The sequence below is a fragment of the Cydia amplana genome, chromosome 4 (assembly GCF_948474715.1).
Source record: "Cydia amplana chromosome 4, ilCydAmpl1.1, whole genome shotgun sequence".
Classification (NCBI taxonomy): domain Eukaryota; kingdom Metazoa; phylum Arthropoda; class Insecta; order Lepidoptera; family Tortricidae; genus Cydia; species Cydia amplana.
The window spans coordinates 9,018,633-9,041,829 of record NC_086072.1 but is presented as its reverse complement, the minus strand read 5'-3'; the positions used below and the strand labels follow the sequence as shown (position 1 = coordinate 9,041,829).

The window sequence follows — 23,197 nt, the reverse complement described above, 5'->3', positions numbered from 1 at the left end:
AAAGAAATAGAAACATTGAAAATAGTTTTAAAAAGCCGGCGCCGGAACACCAGCGCTGACTTTCGGGTTAGCATTATGCTGAGGCGGGACCATTTCGTGGTAAACTATAATTTTTGTTTGAAATATACTTTTTGTAATATGTTTGTATGAAATGTAGTTTTAGTTTGCCATGAATAAACGAATTTATTCTTATTCTTATTCTAAAAAGACATACAGGTACGAATAAAAATTACCAATCCCTTATTTTGCCATGTCATATGCATACAAATAAGTGAAAGCTCATATCGTATCACAAATGCCACTCTTCACCGCAACAATACACAATCTGAATACGTTTTCTACTAAGTAGAAATATTAGAAATGTTACTATGCAAAAGTCATAGTCACTGATAGGATTGTGTAACTAGTGACTAAAGTAAATTGGAAAACGGCACGACTGCTGCTATTAATGTTTTTTCTTTACCTAGCATTAACCTTGTGTTTTTTCAAGGGTCATGGCGCTCAAGGACATTGTCTTCGCAAAAAACGTACCTACTTACATAGAGTCCGTCTAAGCCTGCACCGTCTTTGATGTCACAAAGTGTGGCAGTGCCATCGTAAACATCATATTTTCATAAGGATTTGACGTTTATGAAGGTGTCACCATAAACGTCAAATCCTTATCCTTATCTGTAATTGGCCTTTCCTAACAAATCAGAAAGAAACAAGAGAAAGTAAGTCTTACTGTTAAGAGTTAGTAGCCACCCTAGCTAAGTAGCTATTGTGATTCTTTTAAACTCAGTAATCGGGATAAGAGACATAGAGACGGACCAAGCTATTTCTGAGGAGATTTTGCAGGAACAGAGCGTGGAAGCGTTTTCTGGTCCATCTCTACGTCTATGTTACTCCGATTACTAAGTTAAAAAAAATCACAATAGCTAGGGTGACTACTAACTCTTAACAAAAAGACTTACTTTCGTTTGTTTCTTTCTGATTTGTTAGGAAAGGCCAATTACTATGTAGTGGCCAGTAACTATAGCAGTCACCCTACCAAAACATGTGACGAATGTGACATACATAGTCTAAATCAGCGGGCTCAGCACGGTTCCATTTTTATCGACTATCACTATACCCGTCACTTTCGCACATTTACATACTAGTTAGAACGTGATAGGCATGGTGACAAACGATAAAAATGCGACCGTGCTACCAGGGCAGATCAATCCCCGCGCCGTAGTGGCAATTAGCCTGATCAGCGTGATGGAGTTTAGTGAATGGGGAACGAGAGCGGAACCGCGGCTTACGGCAATAAAACTACACAAAATCGCATGATTCGTAACAAGAGTAAGTGTGTCGCGTGCGCAGACAAAGATGCTCTCAACCCGCCAATCATTCCGTTAATTGGAGAGAATCATCGTTGTAGAAAGTCCACGGCCGTCGTCGGGGCACGTCAATAATATCGAGTGCAGTGCGGTGTCAACGGACAACGCGGCCGGGAGTGCAACAAACTATGCCGGCCGGTCGTTCACGCGAACTTTTAGTACCATACTTACACAATAATGCCACACGTCCAATACCCATGGGGGACAACAATAATCGAATTTGTGAAGGGTCAATTATATACACTACACAGTCTTGACGCGGTATCGTGGTTTCAATTTTGCAAACATCAGACTTGACTATTTATTCCGTACCAATCGTAAGGCGTTGTCGATGCAAAAATCAAGAAATCGTTGATCGTTAAAATCGCAATCATAATCATTCGTAAAGTCGTGTGTCTGCGCCAATTAAATTCAACTTAAAAAACGCAAATAGGTACGTGAAAAAGCCAGCCAGAAAGGTGTCATGCAAGAAAAAATCAAAGGATTAGAAATGGTTGGCGATTGTTTCACCGAGAATGAGACAAGGATATAAGTAAAGAAACCTAAAGTGTCATTCAATAGAACTTGCTAAAGAAACCTAAAGTGTCATTCAATAGAACTTGCTAACTATGTAAACAAAAGTTACTAGTAAATTGACATTCAGTGTCAATCTTAGTATGGCGGTTTGTTTACATAGTTAGCAAGTTCTATTGAATGACACTATATGGTAAAAACAAACCACACAGTCTTTAAAAAGCAACAGCCATAGAAGGCAAACCATGAATACAAATCGATAGTCAATTATTACGTCAGTGTTACCTACTCATTATCGTGAAAGGGCAGGTGCTAGTGTGGGTAGTTGGAAGGTACAATAGCGCATAAGGTCGCTGACTCACTGGCCTCTTCCTGCGCTCGAGCCATTTTGGGAAGCGTTACGTGAGCGTCAGGAATTCAGGATGCGCCGAACAATTCAATGACAATTTATGTCATTGAATTGGAATAAAATGCTTATGAATGAGTAATGAATGTTTAGTGCCTTGCAGATTGCTTTAAAGACGCTACACCGAATGGCGAATGTTAATGAAAATATTGTCAGTTCAGTATAAAATGCTGCCTTCTTTAGGTCGCATGCGAGTTTCACTACATTGCGTTATTTGATCGGTCGGCTGAATTGATGTAACCTCAATGGTCCGCAATGTAACTCAAATCGTATACAATTTCGCGCGCCGTAAATAAGCCCTTATGAATTAATTTGTTCCTTTTGTATCGAATATTCATTTAGATACTACCCAATTCGAATATAAAGGACTAGTACCAATAAAACCACATCTCAGATAACTAAAATTCTTCCTCCTTATTTTATATCTCCATTCAATCCACTGACATAATAATTTTATCACTTCAATCAAGGGTCTCCCTAAAACTACCTCGAAACAAAAATTACATTATGATACATTTTTCCATGAAGATAATCAAAGTAAGAAATAATTATGAGTCATGACATATAGTGCCAATCATCTATAAGCACAAATCATAAGCAATGTAAACAAAGAATTCCATTCAGTCGCGTTGTATTGTCAATAAAGATATTGATGCGTGATCTTTTCTTACGTGCCCAGTCCGTGTGTAAACAATCCTGTATAATATTATGTGAAGTTGTTGACCCAGTAGTGGCAGAAATATATTGCAGCGCAATCAATAATCGACTCTAGTCCAACGTAACAGAGTTTAATCGATTAAGCAACATAGAAATACCCTGTGATAAAGTTGGAAAATGTCAGCTTCCCTTGACATCACAAACATGACCCTTCATTCGGGGTGACAAATTTGACGACGCATTCGGATTACAAAACTTTTTTTGACAGTTTTCGTCACGCAAACAAAAACTAATTATGAATGCGTGAGTTTCGAAACGTCTTATTAACTGTCTCAATACTAAATAAGTAGATAGACGTCCAAAACATACATCCGAATACCTATATAACCTATGTTTTGGGCGTTTATAAGTCAGTCGTCAGTCTAAATAATCTACGGCTTCTAGACTAATATCGAAGCATCTGTTCAGGAAGGTAATGATCTCTTGTAATGATGTTGAATTCCGCGAACCTCGCCTACTCGCATCTTATAGCTACCATGTTTTTCTAATTCGCGCTGCATAATATAATCGAACGTCAAAGGACTGGCTGTCGTAATGCGTTCGCCACTCGATTTGTCAACGTCACGGGACATCAACGCGCCTGCCAACGACATAATAAAGAAAAGAAAATAGATCGCAATGAAAATGGAAAGAAATGACGGCACGCGAGCCTGCTGAAATGTAATTTGACAACAAACCCTAACAAAGAATCATTCGTTTCGATTTTAATTCAGTTAATGTTTTCGTCGCATTTGTTTTCACAAATGAAAAAACTGAAAAAATTTAAGACTTTATAATATGTAAACGGAAACATCAGTAACTGCGAGTGTCCTACTTACTTACTTGAAATGTCAATGAGGTATTTAGATCACCATTATCGTGTTTTCATAGAACGCTCTATTGATTCAGGTGTTTTAACATCCATTTGATATGCTAAAATGGTTTTATTGGATCTAATTCTGCCAATGTTCTCGTGATCGTCGCTTGTTTCGTCTAACAACGGCAAACAAATTGTCGGAGCGAGCGGTGCCGGTGTCAGCCGCAACCCATGTGTCAATTTGTGGCTAAATGATAAGATATTGGATGGGGCTAGTTTATATGACACGCTCTGTGTAGCCAAAGATTGAGACTGCGGTGGCGGTGTCGCGAAATATACAGCGAAAGTAAAGGAGCGATAAATAAAGGAAGCCATTACTTCGTGTTGTGAGGGTATTTTTATGTAGGTAATTTATATGTATTTATTATGTGTCTTACCGCGAGTAGTAACCATAGTAAAGTATTATATATTTAAATAAGAACGCTACATTTCTGCTTATAATTTAAGCTGTTTCAAAGCGCAAATAGCATACAATTATACAGAAGATCTTATTATAAAACGCGTCATGGTAATATGTCTGTTAGATATATAAAAAAACATTCTTGGTGTTAACGTTAATCTGTAGGAATATTTCAACTTCGTATGTTTCTTTTTAAAAAATGTACCTACATTGTAGAATACTTAAAACGGTACATAGTGGTTAGATGGGCATATTTTTTCTTTATACGCCCGGCGACATTTTTCAGCTGGTTTAATTGAGCAGTGGTTCCCATACGTAAACCCTAGTTTTTTGACGGACGCCACAGGAATCCCGCTGACATACGAGCACCTGTCTCGGCTTCCCATACCCTTATTGTAGCCGAACATTCCTTCTGAGACAATAAAATAAAATAACATTCACGTTTAAACTAAGTACAATTACATTTATGCAGTCATTTTTAAACATTAATTACGAGTAAGTATATACTTAACTGTTTTAATAACTAACTATTGACAATGTTTTAACATTTCACTGGATAAATACGGAGATGTGTTGTAAGGTAGTCGTCTACAAATTTACCTGGTTTTTTAAACATACATAGGGTTACCTAATGAAAAATAGCATATACTATGTTATCTGTCTGATCATTAGGCGCTTGCTTAATAAATATCAAAACATAACTGCATATTGCAGCAATCGTAGACCACACGCATAAAGTAAGATACTTATTAGAACATGAAAAGTAATAGTATCAAAATAAGCACGAAGTATTAAAATCATGGAAGGTTCTGCACATACTAAAAATGATGGCAATTATGCAAATTATTTAAATAACATACCTATTCTTATTTGTAGCTATAAATACCTAAGAATAAGATAATGTTGTAAATTCCAAAGATGTAAAATAGTTATTTTCGATACAAGTGCGAAAAAGAGGAAATTCGAAACGAGTGGCGATAAATTAAAACACGACCGAAGGGAGTGTTTTAAATCGACACGAGTTGCGAATTACTTATTCGCACGTGTATCGAACAACGTTTTACAGTACATATGGCACTTTAAAGTTTCGACATACGCACGAAAAGTGCTATTATACGCACTAGTGCGGAAAAGTAGCCCCATATGTACTGTAAAATGTTTTACAGTACATATGGGGCTACTTTTCCGCACTAGTGCGTAAAAAACACTTTTCGTGCGTATGTCGAAACTTTAAAGTGCCATATGTACTGTAAAACATTGTTCGATACACGTGCGAATAGGTAATTCGCAACTCGTGTCGATTTAAAACACTCCCTTCGGTCGTGTTTTAATTTATCGCCACTCGCTTCGAATTTCCTCTTTTTCGCACTTGTATCGAAAATAACTATTATAGCTATTTTAGTAACGAATATATACGAGAAATGTGCTTAAATATAAAACGATGTACAAATTTTATTTATAAAAATCATTTTGTAAACTTTTCCTGACTTCTCTCATCAATTCGTAACTGGCGACTAATGGAAACAAAATTCAATTTAATCATACGGCTAATGGCTTTCGTAATACCTTTATGAACAGGGCTGTGTGTTCATTAGATAACAAGGACGACGAGATTTATAACTAAGGATATACTGCCGTATTCGAATTTCAAGATATTCACAAGAGACGACACGTACTAGATCCATTCTAGATACGTTATAGTTTAGATATCAACTAGTCCTCTTTTGCAGCGCAATTCGGGCAACCAATGTCACGTTTACGTTAGATAGAGTTAGATATCTATTAGATGTGAATTGGATCTCTAAGTCATATCCTGTGGAAATCGTTCAAGAGTATCTCCAGAATCGCGCAAATGTCAAATTTGACAGGTTAGATCTTAAACATATCGTTATCGTATCTTGGTGATGTCTAAAAGATATCTAATAGATGTCTATTTCAAAATCCGAATCGGGCCCCTACTGTCTTTGTCTTATGCTAGTAGGTATATTATGGACCCAAACCACGAGGACGTTATTTGTTTTATTTTCATTCTCCTGGTACTTTTTTTACCTTTGAATATAAGTACATACCTACTTCGTTTTTTTGCAGCAAAAGACTCCACAGAATTACCTACGCGTGCAGTTAATCAGGTTCTTAATTTGTTAATAATAATGGAATTATCTAATGTACTTATAATTTACTTCAAAATTTTACCGCAAAAAGTGTCCGATTTTAAACCACAAGCTTACTTCTGCGAGGTTCTTTCTAATGCTAAAAAAGGAATATAAAATAATTATTTTTGTATCACCAGAAAATATGCGTAACCCACAAGTAGGTAACAATATCAGTCACACTCTACTGTTCAATTGCCTAATACGAACTTGCTGTTATCTTATTAAGCCATCTGATGTTCGTACATAATTTGAGATTGTTACTGAAATGCGTGCATAGTACCTAAATTGAATTCAATTAATATTAACAAGCAAGCTTATAGTTAGCAAGTATGAGGAAACCAATTAGATTTGATCTGAGCAAACATTTACTGTCGAGCGGTTAATTTGCTTAGTTCTAGTTAACTGTTATAGCTTCCTCTAGAAATAAGAGGTTAGTTGAGAGAGAGAGAGATATGTAGGTAGTTATAATTTTCAAGTCAGCTACAGACATCTTCTTAGAACGTACTATATACTGCTAGTTACTGCTGTTTGCTGACTGAAAACACCAACTACTTACTTGGCGGATAGACAGCATCAATATCAATGGATGAAAAGATTAATCTATCTCTACAAATTCAATAACATGTCAACAAGGTAACCTAGACCTTTCTAAGGTATCACGTATTATTATAAAGGATCAAGCAACTAAGTCGGCAAATTAAATTATACACGTATTTACAATTTACGTCACTGACAACTAAGTTACAATGTGAGCAGTTGAGCACGTAAATTAAATATAAGTACGTGTAACGCAAATAACTTAAACTTTTTTCTTACTTTAACTTAAACCTTAACTAGCTTAGTATCGCTGGGGCCCAACCAGGCTGACAAAGAAGATTTTATTTTTTATTTGTTTTGGTCGCATGATGTAACATGTTAAAATATAACATTTCACCAAGTTGTAACATTCCAAAACTTGTTAGTACGTATATTTTGCAATATTGTTAGCGTTAGTAGTAACAAATGCAAATGTGTTGCAAATGTGATTACATTCCACTGCCACGTAGCATAAGAATTGTGTATAATATTAATTAAGACGTTAAATTGGCGCAGCCGAAAGCGATCTTCCTTATCTTTCTCTATAATCAGCTACTATCACATCTCAAGATACCTTGCAATAGGTAGGTTGTTTAATAATGGGAGCAAAGTTATTGTCTACCCCTCGTGTTTATATTGAGACACGAGCAAGATACTTAAATCTAGATTCTAAATAATACACTATTAAGCGTTGCGAAAGTTTTAGGTACGGGAGGTGATCTTCCAGTTCTACAAAATGTTTCATCACATCAACGCGACATTAATAGTTACTAGCTATCTAAAAAATAAAAGTCAAATCCATTCCAAAATTATGACTACTGTTCATCCCACCAACGAACGTGACGAATAAAATGCAACTTTGTGCCCTAATTTCAAAAAAGAAAGAAATGTTATTTTGTTAAATCGTATCACGCAAAAAAAATTGCTATGAGCTAAGTATGAGCGAACTGTAAGCAGAATTCAGGATTTTATATTCTTATTTAAACGAACTTGTTCGAATCCTCCTATTATTAGTCAAACGAAGACGACAGTGGAAACCTAACGTAATCATGTAGCATGCGTGCTTTTAAGAACATTGAGCACGATCCCGTAATAAACTATGATTAGGATTGTAGGTCGCATCGCAGGATATCACAGTGTTGCAAGTACACCGCCCACCTCCGCACTTGCCTCATAAGAATGGAAGCCTCTACGCAAAACCATGCCTATAAGTCGGGCAGGGCAAGCGATTATATTATTTAAGTCAATGAGTTAAGAACCTCGAAAATGCGTCGTTTAGGAACATCAAAGATAATATTGATATACAAGCTGATACTCGTACTTATGTTTCTAATTATACCTTTTACAAACTGTATGATGCCGCGTTTTCGAACCGAATTTCGATTCTCGTTTGCAATGTTTTAGCTAGAATAGAAATAAAGTTAGCGCAACTGAATGTTAACTTTACATGTTCCAAATTGTAAATTGAACCAGTGTATGTTGTAATCTAATAAACACAAAAACTTACGAAAATAAGGCTATCAAAGTTAAATGCGGACCGAAAACTCAGTTCTGGTGCCTGGTACTAAAATTCCTTAAAATTGGTTCCCGAACTAGGTCAGTAAGAAAAACTGAACAAGAACAAGAATGATTTTATGCCCATATCTGTTATTTCGATAAGCAACATTTGCAAACAATCGAAACGTTAAATTGTGATGAATTAGTGCCCTTGTAAGTACAATGACTGTATGAGATTATTGCCATTATTGGCCTATTTAATTAAGTTTAATTTTGAACAAAAATACTTTTAACTGGAGTTAATTTGCGTTCGAACTGTTATTCGCATCACATTGCGCACTCTAATTATTTTCGGCAAAAACTCAAAATTTTTGGCAATTAAACATAAGCTAAAATCACAAGTGTAGCACTGAATAATACATGAGCGAGTAACGGTTAGGTAATTTTGAAGTTAAAAATCATCTTTATGCGCTGATTTCTATCAAATTTTACACCTTACACGAGCTTCCGTACAGTTGTGAATACTTTTAAACCACGTAAAATATTTAGCATTGATAAATGTTAAATAGTACATTGCATTTACCATTACCACTATACTTAGTTGAAACAAGGATGGTACGGACAAACTGCTGATTTTGAAACAAAAATGATACCGACTAATTGTTGAGTTGTGATTGTATCTGACAAATAAAAAATAGATGATTCACAATAGTGACTACCTATTAAAAAAATTTTGATTATGAACATTTGTAATAAAAAAATCTGTTAAATAATTGACATTGTTTAAGGATAATGCTAAATAGGTAGGATACTAATAAAATGCTGACCGGCTTTTCAAGTTTTCGGTAATCTGAAATAACATCAACATGCATTCCTCGTCCAAAACAAGTGTAGGCGATATCGTTATCAGAGAGTGCGCTCGCGCACGTGTCCGCGGCGCGAAACGTGCACGCGCCGCGACAGTCCACTGCCGCCAAGCCGTTATCTGGTATTTACCTTATCGATACCGAAATTGCCTAATGTGCATTCCAGGCTGTCTTGCAAATATTATCGTGTATCAATGTAGGCACTAATATTGGCTCACATTCTTAAATGCGAATTTGTATAGGTATGTCGAATAGGCCTAAAATATATGAAGAAGAGTCAATACATTCTACGACTCATCTCTTTCCGTTCAGACTCTACATAGGTATCCTAAAATTTAATGTGAATCTTTGCGACGCGTAAAAATATCTGTTTTGACTTTAAAGTTTAAACCTGTCTGAATTTCGTAAGGTTTGCCGTAGCGACGTTTTATTTTGAAATGACCCTGATTCCGCCGAGCGGACGCATTGGAAATCATAATTATAAACGATAAGTAGTCATTTGCATTATAATGCAAGTGGGTAATTTGGACCGCTCCCGATTAACAAATACCTTTTATTTGGGAGTAATGTAACTGTATGGTATGGTGGGTACTCATCGTCTCGGAAGACGCTGTACACTTTATACCATATCGCAACGCCACGGTACGATGAATATAGCAAGTTCAGTTGGAACATTCGAATTATTGAGATAACATACATAGGCACAGGTGAACAGTATGGGAAAGTAACAAGAATATTATTTCATTGTGGCATTGTGGCCCAGCGAAACAGTCCGGCTTCAGAAACTAATGTCTCAGGCCTGCGCTGCTTCCTGCCAATCATCAGCTGACGCAAATTCGTCTCAATAATTAGGAAAAATAAAACAAATATAAAATCAATTTGACTAATCCGATCTATATTATATTGTTTAGTTAGGAGGATAAAAGAAACTATGGAGCAAGAGAAAAACTTGCAGGGAAAATACAGTTGGAGATACATAATAGTAGTTTGTGTCACATAAGGGAACAGAATGACATATTAGGGACGTGGGCGTAGTGAGGGATTCAACTGTTAACTCCCTAAATGAAAATCATTTTGCTACCATGTGACACATATAGATTGTCAAAGGACTGTCTCATTTCAAACATAGACACAGAGAATCATACTATCTTTGTCTTACACTAGTACTAGCACCTAAAAGAAAAGGATGAGTATAGTTTTCCTGGTTCTTACTGACTGACAAATTGGTTTGACCAAGTATACCTACTCCTTTTCACATCACCCATGAAGAATTTACTATATAAACAAAATAAATTCGCCATTGAAAATTATGTGATCTAGTGGATCTACCAAAGGTACTAATTTACCTACCTATTACCGAAACATGATATTTAACGACTAAACATAAATACGAGTGTATTTACATATGTGTACCTACTATAAAAAAAATAGGTACTAGAGTTAAGGCATAATCTAAATTGAACACTAGTTTACTATGTAAAATGTTGCCTATCCTGTATTAAGACGAAACAGGAGCTGAGATTTAAATATTTTAGGTAAATATACCCATCTCGCTAACGGAAGCGGCTCCTAAAACTAGTGCGATAAAGACAAGGCGAAAATTCTCAAAAATCGAGGTTTCGTACTCGACTGTTTCCTCCTCCAAAACTTAACCAATCGTAACCGAATTTGGAAATCTAAATGATTATGAAATTATCTGTGTCGGCCGTTTTGCTTTTTTGGCTAATTGATATCAGTTTTGAATATCACGCCTCTCATTGCGGCATAGTCAATTAGGCCATTTTGGCCATTTTTGAAGGGCTCTAGCGCACACACAAAAATATCAAAAAAGGCAAAACGGTCCGACACAGACATTGACAATATTAATCTGTGTTAAAATAATCATTGCTCTAGCTTCAAAACCCACGGAGGAAACAGTCGAGTACGTTTGTATGGAGAAATGACCACTCCTGTTGCCTCTTAAAGGACGCTTAAATTAACATCATCACTATAAAACCAAAGTGCAAATGAATCACTTTGTCGTGTAGTTGTAGCATGAGTAATTATTCAGACAATTAATGTGTAATAAGCTGGCATTAAATACAAGGAACTCAGATTTGTCAGGTTTGAATTCAAGGTTTGTTACCAAACATGCAAGAGCAATTAATTAATTTAATATCATACTCGGGATCCCATTTTACTAATTAACGTTAAGTCTTCTTTACATTTTAAATTTCCTTATCGGTAGGTAACAATTTGCCGTTAAGTAGGTATATGAGGAGTTTCCGTATCTTAAAAGTACTTATTTTAAAGATTATAGAAACGAGCGACCGAATTGCTGCGAGAAATTTTATAATTATATAGATTTATTTTATTGATAAGTATTTTATTCCATTCTTGTTTTAGGAATTTTCCTAAAATTATTATCTACCATTCACTTCAGCGAAAATTGTACACCCAGGTACATGATAAATAGGTACATTATTTAATACCTATGTATGATATGATAACACATTATTAGTGCATAATAATATCGGGTTAAATAGTAATATTTATTATTCTCAAAAGAAATAACCTAACATTTCACTTCATGAGACTAAAGCTATATGTTTCGTATCACTCTCCTGTCTTGTCTGTTAGTATTTTTAACAACTTTTATCTATTTATAAGTCCCAACGGCATACCACAGGCCAGATAACATATCGACGATGAGTTTAATTAAATATGTCGATTGGGTTTTGAAGACACATCAACTTGATCAACCGCATTAATTGACCACATCTATCAGAGCTAGCGCCACTTAACATGTTCCAGTTCATTTAACTCTTTAATTAAAAACTTAAGAGCTATAGTTTTCTTCAGGGTACCTACACTATTGTTTGAAAAGTTTCCTAACAACATAAATGCGTTTATAAAAATGTCAGTGATCAAAAAAGTATGCACCTGTTTGGGGCTTACCAGCTAAGTAAAGCTCAAGATTCTTATCACAACAATTTCGGCAACAGCCTAGTAACTAATGAAATGAATGAGATGCATTTATCTATGTATGCATGTATCTCGGTATGCAGTGTTATCACGGGAGTCGACGGTCTCGCGCGGCGCTGCGGCGGCCGCAGCCCGCAGTCGCGTCGCGCGCACCGTGGCCTCCGCTCCTCTCGCGCCTCCTCCCAAACCTCTTATCAAAACATTCAGCCGCCGCTCGGGATCGATCCGCGAACGCTTGATAACGTGACTGTGACTCCAGTGATACAGTGTTGTTGTGAAACATGTGATTGTCAATTGGGTGCCTTGGAATACGGGACGAATTTTTGACAGCTGACATTTGACTATTTTAAAGCTCGTATGTAAGTTATGTTTACGTTTTTAACGTGTATCTGCTTAAATGTCATTTTTAATTGGGAGTTTCCTTGATTATATATATGAATTTACTTTCGAAAAATATAGGCAGGCCGATATCAACCCGACTTTACCCTGAACTTTACCAGAACGATCGTTTTTATTTGTAAATGCCTTAAACAAAGCATATGTTTACAACAAACATACTACTGAAAGGATCTTATTAATGTAGGTATTTAACTTTAATTAAGGACCTAGGTCATATAACAATTTCTAACATTATAATGATGTTTATGCTAAATACTCGGAGTTAAACATATTGAATTAAAAAACATGTGCCCCGCTTTGTATAAATAACCGTCGCACTTAGCCGTTACGTCTAATAATAGATCACGAGTAAGGCAAAACAGATTTTAACTTTGACGGAGTGTAAAACAGACATATTCCAAGTCGATAGAGCGTCAAAAGGCGCGTGTATTTTTACTCTCGCGCTCGTTCGAGCGTCAAAGAGTTGCCGGAACACGAGAACATCTCTGGCCATTTGAATAAACAAAAATAAGTTGAACTGTACTTTTATTCGTAAATTAACTTTACTAAGCTATATTACCGACAGAGTACTTATTCAATAACAAAAAGTTACAGTTTACGCACAAGTGCACAATAATATTTACCATACAATAATAGAGCTCGTATAAAAGTCGTTACTACCTATATTGAGTCTTGATTACGTACCGAGCCCGGTCGGGAGCTAGAAAATTTTAATACCTAATACACTATATTTTATGCAACATCCCGTAGGTCCACTTCATCGACGATAGGTTCCAAATGAAAAAAAAAAGATAAAAGAGAAGTAAATATTTAAAGCCCGAGGACTGGCGAGAAATTGTATTAAAACTAAACTGTTCACAACTTTTCATAAGTCTTAATTATGTATTGAGACGGAATTATGAAGCATTGTTACATCGACAAAATTCTGCCTTGTTTCGTTTCCCTAAACATTTCGCTCTAGTTTATTTATGTAACTGCCGTATTCGAACTTCAAGATATTCACAAGAGACGACACGTACTAGATCCATTCTAGATACGTTATAGTTTAGATTTCAACTAGTTCTCTTTTGCAGCGCAATTCGGGCAACCAATGTCACTTTTACGATAGATCGTGTTAGATATCTATTAGATGTGAATTAGATCTCTAAGTAATATCTTATGGAAATCGTTCAAGAGTATCTTCAGAATCGCGGAAATGTCAAATTTGACAGGTTAGATCTCAAACATATCGTTATCGCATCTTGGCGATGTCTAAAAAATATGTACCTAATAGGTGCCGAATCGGGCCGTTAGTATTACAACAAAGTTTAATTTCCTGTAATAATAAATACTAAACAATAAGTTGGAGAAAATACTACACGTGCATAATGAGCTACTTGTAAGTAAACGATATCGTGAGCGCATCAGTGATTACTGTGCACTTTAGGAGGAGCCCTAACGACCGTGCGCTATAGCTACTGCTTCCATGATAAACACGGTAATGCCAGTGATTATCGTAGAAAGCCGCGAGTGCACTCAATGTGCGGGTTTTTTACTTAACCATAGCATCATAGATGCGTCCGCATCAAGAAAATGCAAATGATGGATGCGCTCCCGTTACAGAATCATGTAGATTTTATTTTCATTAACAAACTCATCGATTAAAAACAACAATTAAGTGTGTATTTATAAAATAACTAGTTTACTTAATATGTGTATTATTATAATTTACATACATGCAATCGCTGTCGCTCTACCAAATCATTTACGACCGTAGGAAATCCTGCAGGAAGTTGAAATTTCCTAAACTCATTCAGATTACGAATTTGTTAGGCTTCCCTTATCTATGCGCGTTTAATTACTGTATCCGACATTTCCATTACTTATACATTTATGGAACGCAATACTTACTATGTTCGAGTTATCCGCACATTACGATGTTAAGATAGGAGCTCATTGAGGGGAGCCCGATCAGTTCGCACACGGTTATTCTGATCGTTTAACGAGTACTTGCCTCCGACAAACCATTATAAGTAAAACTCCAGACTTTGTAAGTTATATTTACAAATCTCGTGATCACATTTAAGGTGGATAACGTAAGTAAAATGTTAGGTAAGTTATGGGAATAAGTCTGCAGCGCACACGCATATGTGACCTGAATGCGGCGCGATCCTCGGCCCATGAATTAATCTGGACAATTCATCAACGCGGCCTGCTTAATTAAACTGAGTCGGGACATCTTCCCGCGTTCATGCCGCAGCGCCTTAACGACAAAAACGACGCTACTTTAGTACTTTCTTGCCACAGGACAAATTAAACTCTTAAAAACCCGTTACAAGTCCATAAACTACCTCAGTGTTTTAATACCGCATTGGCATGTAAGTTTTTCAATGATGAGTACAAATAACCCTCAATATATAGACCAATAATAAAAGTTTATGACATTGTTTGTTTTGAAAATGGCATATTAGTAGTGTCACAGGTTAACTGTGCCAACGCTGTTTGAAATAAATAAGGTTAGGTCATACTTATACATAATGCAAATTAAAGCAGTCATTAGTGTGGAAAACAAGTTATATGACAGAAACGAGAATAGCGACTATAACAGAGGTTGCAAGATACCATCTTATAAAATCAATAAAATGTTAAAAAACTATACGTAAGGCGGTTATCAACACCATCAATGACATAACAGCGCATTTGCGCTCCAAACGTTCAACTGTATCTACCTATACATTTTAGTTTCATTACAGAAACTCACTCTTCGTAACAATTACAGCTACTTATTTATGTAACTAACATATCTGGTCAGCTCATTCGTAATTATTTATTTTGCTATTAACATAACATTATCGGTACCTACAGATAAGGCTGTATTATTTAATAACTTGCCATTAACGCCTACCAGTAGTCCACACGCACAAGCTAATTTGCATTGCTAGGTATACCTTGCACGTAGACGTTATTCTTGTAAATATTCAGATGCAAGGCACAAGGGAGAAACGATATTGCTGGCCAGTTTGTATTGTTTGTATATTGTCTATTCATACATGTGCTGCAGCTGCTATTAGCATTAATTATTTTAAATCTACGTAATATATTTGTATAACTATAATATATATATCAATCACACAACGACGACCAATCTAACAACATCTCAATCGATAAAAATAAAACCCTACCACAGATTAAGATGTAGTAGGACAGGACGTATCAGTAAATGGACATTCATACTGACATGATGTGTACAATCGAGCAAACTGATTTGTGATCAAAGAATATAATACTGTTTGCGATCCACCATAGAACGTTTTCAGTTTCAGAATAATTTTACTTTTTAAATCAATATAATGCCAATGATGTAGGTATCTACTAAATCTGAAAAGGTTTCACAGTTGGTCAAAGATCCAGTTTTTCTATAGCAAATGTTGGTTAGATATGGTGTTGAAAAGTGCTTATCCTTGAAGCGTTTGTGTATGTTCTTGTAAGATTAGTATTAAGTTCATTCATTTCATTTTTTTCAAACATGATGATGTTTACATTTAATAGGTTATTAACTTACCTACGCAAAATTATCACTTCCTACAAACGAGTCGTTAGAAAGAACTTCCTGCTACTCGTAATGTAAGCTAATTTTATAATATTAGGCCCCGAGCCTCCTTTGATGATATATTTATTGAAATGGATTCAGACTAAAAAGTCAAAGTCGTTTCCTGAGTCCGCTATTACGCAATAAGTGACGATTCGTGGAGATATCTTAAAATGAAATTAAAAAGATAAGTACAAATTGTGGGTGTCGGACTGGTTTGGCGTAACTCCGGAAGCGGACAGGTTCCACGGAGGCGAGATGCAAGTCTATTAATCGGCTTTTTAGGGTTCCGTAGCCAAATGGCAAAAAACGGAACCCTTATAGATTCGTCATGTCTGTCTGTCTGTCCGTCTGTCCGTCCGTATGTCACAGTCACTTTTCTCCGAAACTATAAGAACTATACTGTTGAAACTTGGTAAGTAGATGTATTCTGTGAACCGCATTAAGATTTTCACACAAAAATAGAAAAAAAACAATAAATTTTTGGGGTTCCCCATACTTTGAATTAAAACTCAAAAATTTTTTTTTCATCAAACCCATACGTGTGGGGTATTTATGGATAGGTCTTTAAAAATGATATTGAGGTTTCTAATATCATTTTTTTCTAAACTGAATAGTTTGCGCGAGAGACACTTCCAAAGTGGTAAAATGTGTGTCCCCCCCCCGTAACTTCTAAAATAACAGAATGATAAAACTAAAAAAAATATATGATGTACATTACCATGTAAACTTCCACCGAAAATTGGTTTGAACGAGATCTAGTAAGTAGTTTTTTTTTAATACGTCATAAATCGCCTAAATACGGAACCCTTCATGGGCGAGTCCGACTCGCACTTGGCCGCTTTTAATTTTCGGTTAGGCCGGTTATGTTACGAGTACCTACATAAGTATTATATGTATTATGGTTGATTCACAAGAGTAGAGGACGATTGAGCGCCAGGTTTGTCGCTCAATCCTTGCCCTCCGTTGGATTGTAGTTAATTGTGAGTCAATTTACTCCCTACGCAATTATTTTGCAAATACTTTTGGTGCATAGTTTCATCCGCCACTATTGACGCTCACTTTAGAAGTGACATTACAGACAATAATAAAATATGTCATTTTTGTTGTAATTAATTTAGGGGCTGTTCATAAATTACCTAATCTATTTGGGACGATTTTTGATCCCCCTAAAATGATGCTTCTAATGACCCCGTTTCCTCCTACGTCTTGCTACCATCATCCGATGTCCAGACCCCCCCCAAATTTGAAATGACGTAATTTATGAATAGCCCCTTAAGAGTTCCTTGACAATACAGGGTAATACAGGGTGTACATACTTTGTAACGCGATTAGATTGCGCAGAAAGTCACTGATTGGGAAATTGATCGATTTAGAGCCCTTCAGCGCCGGCTATTAATCTATTACAGAGATTAAGTAACCTGATTTCACTAAGTACGTACAAATTATGCTAGATTTGATATTACAACTACTGAAGCATCACGCAACGCTGAGGTAACTAGATTAATTCATCACTAATCGAGTTTCGACTCATTGGGTTCTGTTGACCACCGCTAGTACGTAATGTAACCACAAGTTGCATTATTACCTAATGTACCTAATATTTTAAGTGAATATTAAAAATTACTTAGATCATTCTGGGTTGTACAGAGGTGCAAAATTATAAACTTTCAGGAAAAAAATCGTGTAATGTACATATTATGTAGTATAATTTGGAGCTAATCCATTATTAATAAAAGGTACGTTCACACTTAAATTCTTTATCTAGGTACCTTGATTATAATATTTCAAAAATTTGCCTAAGCAATAATAGGTCTATGCCTAAGCACCTCTGTAAACGTTATAACTTAACGATGCACCTTACATCCTAATATAGAATAAACATGTGATGCTTAACAATTTAAAATAGGCAAAATAATGGATTTGTTGAGTCTAACTATAGAAAAATAACTTATATTCGTTATATTATTATTTATGTTGGTAATATAGATTCAATTGATAAAATGTTGGTGTTAGTAGGTATCGCGTAGGTACATTGCCAATGAATAGGTCGTTCGCCCCAGGCTTTAGCCAGAGAACATCTATGTTCACAGCATATTAAGTTTTTACAAAAGTTATGTCTATTCCGTGACCATGAAGCATGACCAATGTTATGCGTTAAAAACGCTTAATTGATGAATTCTACAGATCACACATGAATTTAAATAATCAAAATAACCTAAGGCCATGTTTTAAATTTTAAGGCAAGCCAAAAATAAAAATATTACAGTTAGGCACCTAACTCTCGTTAAAATCAAGTTTCACTTCCAAGTGTTAATTTTAAAACGTGTTTACACAAATAAAGGAAGTACTTACAAAAACACAGAACATTTATTTCTACATACAAAAAAGTGATATGGACAGTGTGTTAAAACCGTAGAAATTATGTATAGGTTGTTTATTAGACATACCTACCCTATTGTGTTTCTCCGATCGCGTCGTATTAAATTCCTCATTGCTGAGGGTCGTGTTTATTGTACAATTACCGAGAGTCAAAGGAAGAAAGGACTTCACATTATTCCTATAAGTACTGAACCTTTCAGTCAAGGGCTCCGAAAACTGTTGTGGGATTTATGAAACGACGATTTATGACCTATGAAATTCATACAGGTTTAAAAGGTTTTTTTTATAAATTTTCTGACAGGAAACAATCTCAGCGACGGTTAGGCGAGTCGGGTTTGTTTTATTACCGCCATTACTGTCTCTTAGCTTGACGCGTGTGATTTGTGGCCTAGAAGCAAAGCGTTCACTTCCGACACCGGCGGTATAACTCGCCTTATCAGCTAATCAGTCCCTATCACACGGGTGAATTCCTCCGTTCCACCGTTAATTATTACTGCTTTAATTAGCATCGAGAGAGATTCGAAAAATATAAGAGGCATTAATGCGTATTTACTAATTGAACATGACAAATGATATACTTATATATTATTACCTAAAGGCCAAAATAAAACCCATAGAAAGTTGGTATAGAACCCTAAAAAGTACCTACCTATCCAAAGAGAGATATAACCTACGAAGTTAGAATGTTCACAAGCATGTTGTATTATCAGACTTATCTCGCCTGTCTTTTGTTATTTTGTTTAAAACATAACACCACGAAACCAAACAAAGAAATTAGTTTAATCTGTCTTACAGACAATCAGATCTTTTACAATGAACCATATTGTTTACAAACAGCTTCTATCCGGCGTAGAAATTGTGGGTACCATTGTTCGATTTTTTAAAAGCATTATGTTGTAAAGTTGTTAAATTTTTATTAATGTTTAGTGGGGTACCGTAAAACGTACCCGTGTAGGACGGTACAATCATAAACAATAAAACGAAAGCGGTCAAATAAGAATATAATGAATGACCTAATACCTACATCTTGCTATAAATTTGTTCTTATAGGCCCATTCGAACGGACCTCAAGGTCCTCAAGGTACGTCCGTACGTCTGTACATGTATTGGCACAAGCGAGACGCACGATAACTAAATAACATCATTCAGGTATCATTCTAATGTCAGTGTAGGTTCGAATCGGCCTGTGAGTCGGTTTTTTCTGCCGACTGTACCTGTGCATCTCCATTGAGTGGTGCTCGCCCACTAATACACGGCGCGCGCGCCGCCCGCCCACATGGATATAAATTGTTGCGCTAACTGTACCCAGAACAAATTGCCCATGTAAAACATAAGTAATAGACCCTAACTTTTAATTTGGACATTCATTTGTGTGAAGGTGTTTTATGAAAGGAACAAATTTACAGGCACTTTAAGAGGAAGTAGTTACGTTAAATTCATATTTACCATGCTCATGCTCGAATGTAGTTTTTGTGTGCCGCAGGTATTATGAACGTAGGTATTTGTAAAAAAAAAAACTATATAATGTCAATCTTGTGATTAAATTATAATGTTTTTGGTATAAAACTAATTAACACAACATGCCGTAATTATATAATAAGCAATTTCCAATTTTTTTTTATATATTTTTAACATAACCCAAGTTTTGGGGTTTATTTTAATTTGATCTGCCTGATGGGTTATTTTACCGGGATCGGAAGTGTTAATGATTCTTAAGAAAATCATTAAAAAAGTAAAAGGTACATGTAAATAACAAACCTGAATAAAATTATCAGAATTACAAAACAACAAGAGCCTTGAAAATACCGCATAATATTATGATTATCTTACTTTATTTCAATTGCTTTATCTACCACTAAATCTGTATACAAATTACAATGAAAGTAGGCAGAGCGCCTTTTTAGGACTGAAACACTATACTAATGATCTCGTCACAGAGAAGCAGTAAGATAACTTCTTATGATCCTAAAGGACATCCCAATCGGTATCGGGATGTTCTAAACAAGATATTTCTAACCATACTACGCACTTCAAACCCAGCTGAATACATTAAATATATAAATTGTACTGAACAATTTCCAGCAAGGGAAATAACCACTCAATCGTGAAAATAATTGAAGCTCGATGGAAACACGGATATAATCAGTTGAAAAATATGAAACGGCCATTTTTGCACAATCTTGAGATTGACTAAAAAATTACTCATTCTGTATGCTTCACCTACATCAGCTGGCGCAGAATAGCCGTGTAACACCCTGTATATTCTGTATTTCATAGTGAAAGATTTTAGAAGTTCATATGTTTGTGAACATATACACAACAATGTTGCGCGAATGTTGGCATCGCTTTTACGTATTTTACTCTGTTTAGTACCTTATTACTATTTTAGCATATTATTACATGGGTAGACTGAAAGATTAAGAGACATTTTTATCTTTATTTTACTGCAGGACAGATGTTATCAAAGCAAAATATTGAGAAGAACTTATGTTAGAATATATACATAAAATGGAAAATTATATATAGCAATTATATATTTTCGCCCCCGAAAATGCCCATATAGCAAATTTCATCGAAATCGTTAGAGCCGTTTCCGAATATATATTTGTAGCCTTACACGCACGCGCACACACACACACACACACACACACACACACACACACACACACACACACACACACACACACACACACACACACACACACACACACACACACAGAGAGAGAGAGAGAGAGAGAGAGAGAGAGACACCATTTCGATTCCGGCCACCACGTGACAGGCATAGCCTAGTGTGGGGGCCACTGGACATTATGTATTATTAAAAAGGTTTTTCTTTTAATAAATATTATTATTATTCTTCTTATTCTTATATATAAATAAATAAATATATAAATAAATAAGCAAGCAACTGCTGTGTAGTTCTTATACTACGTGTTACTTAATGCATTCGTTATAACCAAGGCACCTATTTCCGCGTCTATTTCTCTTATACGCATCAATTACTTCTGACACATTTCCGCTACAGTTATCTCATAAAACATCAACTAAAGAGCATTCCCACTTTCCAAGAACCATAAGTAGGTTAAAAATCACGTGACAGAGAAAGAGCACGGCTCTGAGTTAATTGGAAACGTTCCGTACCAGTTAGATATAAAACTACGAGTTAATTAAAAATTACATATAACTACTTTTTACTACTCAAAATACTCTTCTCATCTTTTTCCGTGCCTTTTCCCATTTAATTTTACTACTCAAAATACATTGAATTACATAGGGTATAGGGTAAATAACCGTTGACAGCGAAATAAATGAATCAAATAGGTTTGGTTTCTGGAGCCTTGCTGCGTAATACTACGTAATCTATTTTGGGCTTCTCTTTGGCCTACGTTTAAGGTAGAAGTAGCTTCTGTAGACAGCAATATCACAACATAGATGTTAAAATTGCGTAAATCTCTGCGCATGGCGTCACGAGGCGTGCCGTGTCCCGCCTAATGTCAACATCTGCACTTAATTGCTGGCGAATGCCGGCCTCTCAGGCCTCTGTCGTTTTTACCGTAAACGGTGTTTGTGTTAGAGTTAGCTCGACTCCTGGCCTAACAAACACACACCAGTCACCGTGAAATTTGTTTGATATTATCTGATAACTCTGGGCAACTCATGAAAAAGAAAATACCGGCAAAATAGTCTACTTTCAAACAAATCAAATACCTACAGCGGAGTGCATGCAAACAACACCCCGCTACACGGCCACAGCTAGCCTGGATTAGCAGAGATGAGCATGCGTGGTTTAAACGTCAAACGTGTATTCCTAAATGTTCTAAGTTAATTTACTTATACTGTGTTTGTAGCCTTTGTAGGTACTAAACAAGAGTCATATAAAGCCAAAGTTATTAAGAAAACTAGTCTCGTAAATGTAAAGATCTATACTGTAAGGGTAAAAACACCAGAGCACCATTTTGAACAATATTTATTAGGGAATCACAATAATAATCAGAGTTTTGGACTTAGGTAATACGCGACGCTCATCACGCGCAAAAACCGATCTCTAGATGACAGACGTCATAGTGTTGCTCTATTCCCGACTCGTAGTGATGTCAAGACCGCTGTTTGACGATGCCGCCTTTTAGCTCGGCCATCGCCTGACCCGACCAGCGCCCCGCAGGTCACTGTCATCAGTGCAGCCACTGAAGTCTGCCACAGCCAACGCAGTCGCAGCAAGCTGGGTCTTCACCAGGTGGATGTAGCCTCCACCAGTTCAATATTCTGCGAATTGAACAAGCACCTTTTACGCTCAGCCGATATACAAGCCTTGGTCCTTTTGAGTAATTCGACTCGAGTTCCGTTGAAACGGTCTATTTCGTTATTATCAACTTACACCAAGATATTTAGTTCTATTTCAGTCGAATTGGAGTAAGGGCTTAAGCCGACTAAACCAAATGTAAGAAAACATGACCAGGCTAGGTACCAAATAATCCGTGGTATGAGAGGTGTTAGGATATGCAAGTCTGCTCAGCACTTGCTTGAAATACACAAAAGGCT

The 23,197-nt window shown here is 36.1% G+C and overlaps 1 protein-coding gene across 1 annotated transcript in view; it reads left to right on the top strand.

Moving 5' to 3' along the window:
* Positions 1 to 12,389: 12,389 nt before the first annotated feature.
* The window catches only part of LOC134663174 (uncharacterized), a 41,671-nt gene continuing 30,863 nt past the window's right edge, over positions 12,390 to 23,197 (top strand). The window contains exon 1 of the mRNA XM_063519537.1: positions 12,390 to 12,668. The gene's annotated coding sequence lies outside the window, so the exon portion shown is untranslated. The remainder of the gene's footprint in view (positions 12,669 to 23,197) is intronic.